This window comes from Henckelia pumila, chromosome 4 (genome assembly GCF_033568475.1).
Source record: "Henckelia pumila isolate YLH828 chromosome 4, ASM3356847v2, whole genome shotgun sequence".
NCBI classification, from domain to species: domain Eukaryota; kingdom Viridiplantae; phylum Streptophyta; class Magnoliopsida; order Lamiales; family Gesneriaceae; genus Henckelia; species Henckelia pumila.
In genome coordinates this window covers 233020872-233026960 of record NC_133123.1, presented here as the reverse complement: position 1 = coordinate 233026960, position 6089 = coordinate 233020872, and the positions used below count along the sequence as shown (strand labels likewise).

The window sequence follows — 6089 nt, the reverse complement described above, 5'->3', positions numbered from 1 at the left end:
AGAGAAACATCATTGGTACTGTGATTTGAAATAGACATGATTGACAATATTTCATGTGTGTAATTAGTTAATTAAATTATTATTTAAACCTATGATATGAACTAGATACTATTTCAATGCACAATTGCTTTATCCGGTTATGTCTGTTTTGGCCATAAAACTTGACTTCATAAACGTTTCTTTGAGACTGCCCGTTCTGACACTTACATAGGTGGTATCCTTATAAGAGTATTCTACCATACTCCGCCTTTTCCAATCAATGAACCATGAAAAGTTCAAAACTTAACCTCACTACACTGGTAGGTTACAACACTCTTTTGTCAAATGAATGATTTGGAAAAAATTCCGGAGTGTTTACTCAAGTTCTCATAATTTAGTTGTCCCATTGAACCAAGATCTTTGGTTCTCCAATCAACAAGGTTGGGTGTCCACCATCTTGGGAGTCAACCCTAGATGGTACTACATACTAATTGGCGTCTAAATTGAGCAAGACTTGAGATTTACCCAGAACCATTCATATGAATGCATCATTTTAGTTTTGTATATTTGTGCTTATAGTACTATGTGTAAGTCTCTCACGTCCAGTGTTATGTTTCTTGGACACCCCATTCGATGGGGCGGCTGCAGGTTGTTCAGGTGTTGGACTTCGTATAGTGTTTGGCCAGAGCTTGGAGGCAAGGATTTCCAGTTGTAGCTAGGTTATATATGGTTTTTCCTTTCGATTGGGTTGTATAAATATTTGGCCTTGGGGATTATTTACCGGTTGTATCCTGCCGGTTTGGTTATATGTTTTTAAGCTTCTAAAAATTTATTTAATTATTTTTACTTAATTTTAATTACATTCTTAAGTTTATGGTTAGTAGGTGATCTAGGTCGGATCACTACAGACCACATTGGGAAGCCAAGTGGGGAATCGGGCCTCCTTTATCTGGTCGGCTTTGAGATACTTCTGAACTTGTCTGTTATTATCGTATCCTTTTCAGGCTCAAAATGCCTTTATTTTGCTTGAGTTGTTGAGATCCCAGGATGATGTTCAGTTTATGCTCTGCTATATGGGACGGTATTCACTACAAGAAAAACGACTAAAGACAACGCTTTTTTCGCGTTGTTAATGTCCCCAAAAAAGCGTTGTCGTAGCCAGTGTTGTAAAAGACCATGGTCAAAGACAACGCGAAAAAAGCATTGTCGTTTCTGAAAAAGACAACACTTTTTTAAGCGTTGTCGTATCTAAAAACGACAACGCTTTTTAAGTGTTGTCTTTTATAAAAAGCGTTGTCGTTTTTGGAAAAGAAAACGCTTTTTAAGCGTCGTTGTATTTGGAAAAAACAACGCTTTTTTAAGCGTTGTCTTTTCTGGTAAAGACAACGCTTTAAAAAGCGTTGTCTTTTTTTAAACAAAAAACAAAAAAAAAAATTAAATCACAAATTTTCAATATTATAAATCACTCAAAATTCAAAAATTTCTAAAATAAAATTTAGTATACAATCTTCCAATATTATAAATCATTCAAATAAAAAAATAATCGAATTCTAAATTAATGAACACTAGGAAAAAACTATGCATTAATCTCGAAAAACTTTGATTCCTTCCTTCAGCACATGTTAGCGTCCCAAGCTTTCATAAAAGTCGCAACTCTTTTTCTTTAATTTGTATCTCCATACTGTAAATTATTAAAAATAAAAACAAACATAAAACAAATATGAATAGATTAAAATGGAAAGTAAACTTAAACACTTATTTATCAGTAAAAGAACATGAATTTAAAAATATTATGTTGTTGGATTGTTCCCAGAAGTGATAAAGAATCTGAAATATGATATCATGTTTATGTACTAAACTTGGAATCAAGTAAAAAAAAATCAGAAAAAAGAAATGAACCTTCCTAATGGAGGTAAACCCCCTGCAACTGATGATGATGATTGCCTCCTAATATTTCGAGCCTCTTGGTTGGATAATGGATCAACTTCTAGAATGATTAATCTCCTGTTGCTACCCCTTCCCTGATATTAATCCTTCACGAACATTAATCAGAAAACAAAGAAAAGCAAAAGCTATATAAGAAAAAAAAAATAAGCTTTGTCACACATAGCTCTCAAAAATATAGATGTAAGCGGGATAAATGTAAAATACTTTAAGAGAAATGAGAGGGGGAAAAGAAGGTTTTAGTTAAATTATATTTTAAAAGTCACTGTCTGCAATCGTGAATTTAAACCTGGAATAGAAGATCCATTGGTTAAATATGCAACTTAAATATTTATGCATACCACACAAAGAGACGTATATAAACGAGTAAGTGGTTCTTTATGAAAGCATGAATTGTATCCAAATTGCTACTAAGTTCAAAAATACAGATATATCAGAACTAATGTTAATCCCACATAAACAAAAAGGATTACACCAATGCCAAAAATAATTTAAATCTTATACATTGGGCACTTTATCTTTTATGAAAGAGACATCGCACATGACATAGAAAATAAATGCACCAATGTCCAATTCTCTCTGTACCAATGTATGATATGCATTAGCAAGCTTCACGTGTAAAACTAAAGTGGAGGAAACAGGGAAAGAAGCCAAGAAAAGCAAGAACACACCCATAGAAGACCATGGAGAGAGGGCAGAACCAGTGTGTCCAATGGAAGTTGCTGTGAATTCAGGCACTGCCTTAAACTCACTCATCTGCATCCACGACAAAAAAAAAAAAACGAAAGTTTTAAAAGGAAAGAAAATGCATCATGATTCTTGTAGGAATTAGAGACAAGAAAACATACCCAAGTGGGAGCATTCCCAGAGGGGCCATCCCACCCTATGTGCGCCAAATGCTTGTGTTGTTATGAGTTGTCACTACAACAAAACAAATTTTCAATATTATAAATAACTCAAAATTCAAAATTTCAAAAATAAAATTTAATATACAATTTTTATAAATCATTCAAACACAAAAAATAATCGAATTTATATACAGACCAAATGTGACAGAGAGCAGGTGCTTCCAAATGTGGACCTCTACTTTCTTTCAAATCTCTTAAATTTAAACTTTTAATGACAGCTACCAAAGTTTCTACTGAAGTTTCAACGAAAGTTGACTGAAAAATATTGAAGTTATTTATGGGATAGTACAACATATGATACTAATTTCAGTATTGAAACAGACATAACCAAAACCAGGCCTTTCAAAACAGATTATGTCAACGCTCCAATCCCATTTTGTGAACATAAATATTAAGAGCAAAATACATTCATATCACTATCATGATCTGCACAACGTGAAATGAAAGCACGTATCCCATTGTCCCATAATTTTTTCACAACTTGAAACGATGAAATCATGATCTGCCAAAACCAAACCAAAATTTATACAGTAGCTGTATTTTTTCAATTTTTTAAATTTGTAAATTGTGTCATTCTGGATGTTGATGCATGTTAAGTCTTCTTCCTTTTAAAAAAAAACATCGTGAGACAGAAATCATTGAACACACATGTTCTATATTTTAATAATTGTATTATTTTTAATACTCAAGCTCTGAAACTATTCGATATAAGTAGAGAAATTAAACTATTTAGTCAAAATTCAAGCTCCGTTAATATTGAATGAGATTAGCATTGACAGATAAAATCAACTCCACTTGAAATTATGCATTTCGGTTTCCATTTTTGCAGATTCCCAAGCACTACACCTCATCATTTGTATGTATATCCATATTCCAACAGATTTATGTGCCATAATTTAAGACCTTCTACTCGAGACAAAGTTAAATTTTCAAATGAAATTGATCAAAAATTAGTGAGGGATAAACACAGGGAAAAATAAAAAGAAAAAGAAAACATTAGTTTTGTAATTGTATTATTCATGCTTGCATGAAACAGACCAAATCAAGAAAGGCATCAAAACATGAAACCCGCTTCTTTAGAATTTGAGACAAAAAAAACTCACCTCTCCAGCGTTGAGTCAGCAAAAAAAAAAAGGATCAAAAACCTGTGACGAGTCGAAGAAGCTGTGGAAGATCTCAATCCTGTACGTAAGAACTGGAATCAAGCTTATAATGTCGAAACTCAAAGTAAAGAAGGCTGAAACAAAACAACAGCCATACTCACCTTAAATGCCAATAACATCCATATCAGGAAAATCATTTTCAAGGAAGTCTAAGAAATTCTGAACACCTTTCAAAACCATGTTAATCCCCAAGGCATCACCTGTGCTGCAGCTAAATCTAATTCACAGATTTTTCCCTGCAGTAGCACGCTAGATTCTAAAGAGTCTTGCAAATCTACTCGACATGGTCCAACATTGAAAATGCATACATTTTCAGTAACAGAATCGAGTTCAATGCATATAACCATATCAAACAAGAGCAACTTAACAAAGCGCGACATTGGCGTCAAGATTACGTACGGAGTGGAACCACCAACTCAAGAAAATGTAATCAATATCAGAGCATCGTATTATGTACGGAGTGGAAAAAGAGAGAATGTCAGTAAGAACCACCAACTCAAGAAAATGCAAGCAATATCAGCAAGATTAGAAAAGTTCAAAGTATTTAGCAATGTTAATTAATTTTTGGAATTCAAAATGGGAAATTAGAACAAAAAAGCTTCAATAGTTTAAATGAATGGAGCCTTTCCCTGGGTATTCATAAAAAAAAACACCAGCAAAAGAAAAAAGATTGTCCACGCCTCACTTGCCAACAATTTCTTTGGCCATCTAATTAAGACAATGAAAATGACAAAAATTTACAATTCTGACAAATTCTATTGGTATGTACGGATGTACCTACTCCACAGGACAAGAACTCAATCTCTGTAAAATCATCGTGCAGAAACATACACAACACCAAATCATTCCAAACCATACTTCACAGACCAAATGAATCGAGAAAAACGAAACAACTAAAAAAATTCTTGAGTTCGAAAACCTAGAATTCAGAATATACCTCCAGGATTCGAAATAAAGATCCAAAAAACCTTCCTTCTCTCCTAGGCAACAGTCGGTGACGGCAAAACGATGACGAGAGAAAAAATGGTTCGACGGAGCGTGCGTAAAAATTAGGGAAATAGGTACTGGAAGAAAGCCCTCGACGAGAGGATTCTAAATCTATGCTCAAATCAATTTTTCAAGCAACGAGGCGGTGTAGATCGGAGCTAGAAATTTGGAAATGGTGAAGGGAGAAAGGAAGAAGATAGCTCGGTGAAAGAGAGACCATGCGAATGTAAGAAATATTTTATTTTGGGGCCAGATTATGTTTTAAAAAAATTAATAGAAAATGTTTTTTTAAAAAGCGTTGTCATAGGTAGTAAAAAAAAACGCTTATGTAGATAATTAAAAAAACGCTCATAGACAACACTTTTTAAAAGCGTTGTTGAAGATATCAAAAAGCGTTGTTTTTTATAAATTTAAAAATTATAGACAACGCTTTTCAATAAAAGTGTTGTCTATGAAAAAAACACAACGTTTTTACAAAAAGCATTGTCTTTTAAGTGTTGTGTATGAGTTTTTTTCTTGTAGTGATTCCTACCAATTCATAGGAGGACCATGCGAACATGTCTACATTATTCTCCAGGCAAGCCCTCAACTCGCCTTGAATACCAGGCTCTAGGTCCCGAGAAATTTTTGTTGTCCTCCCTGCATGCCCAGGCACCACCTCCACTTCATCCCGCTCCTTATTCAAAAGGGCATGCGCCTAATCCACAACATACACTTCTCACTTCCTTGGATCACTATATTCCCCCTCCCTGCGCGATCGTTTATTATCTACTTGTACTATTTTTGCGTAGCACTTTCGGGAGGAAGGTTGATCCCCAAAAACCTCTCCTACCCTATCTCCCAAAGGGAATTTAATCTTTTGATGATATGCCAAGGCCACAGCCAAGAGGGCGTTCATGGCCGGCTTGCCCATAATGATGTTATAAGAATAGGTAACGTTCACCATTGTGAACAACGTCATGAACATCCTCCTCAAGTCCCCTAACCCTAAAGTAAAGGTCAGCAACATATCCCCTCGGGGCTATGCAGTGTGACCTACGAAACCATAGAGTGCGGTCTTGCCAAGGCTCAAACTATACCCTTGCAGATTTATCTGGTCAAAAGCTTC

General features: G+C 34.7%; 1 long non-coding RNA gene across 3 annotated transcripts; it reads right to left on the bottom strand.

Annotated features, from left to right (window-relative positions):
* Positions 1-1419: 1419 nt before the first annotated feature.
* Positions 1420-5201, bottom strand: LOC140865199 (uncharacterized). Of its 3 annotated transcripts, none has more exons than XR_012144507.1 (6): positions 4932-5201; positions 4096-4230; positions 2772-4026; positions 2595-2679; positions 1879-2000; positions 1420-1660 (listed from the first exon to the last, which is right to left on the bottom strand). It is a non-coding gene; the product is annotated as an uncharacterized lncRNA (long non-coding RNA). The 3 variants fall into 3 exon arrangements; XR_012144506.1 differs by having other exon boundaries at positions 1879-2012; positions 2772-4013; XR_012144505.1 differs by having other exon boundaries at positions 2772-4013.
* Positions 5202-6089: the final 888 nt, after the last annotated feature.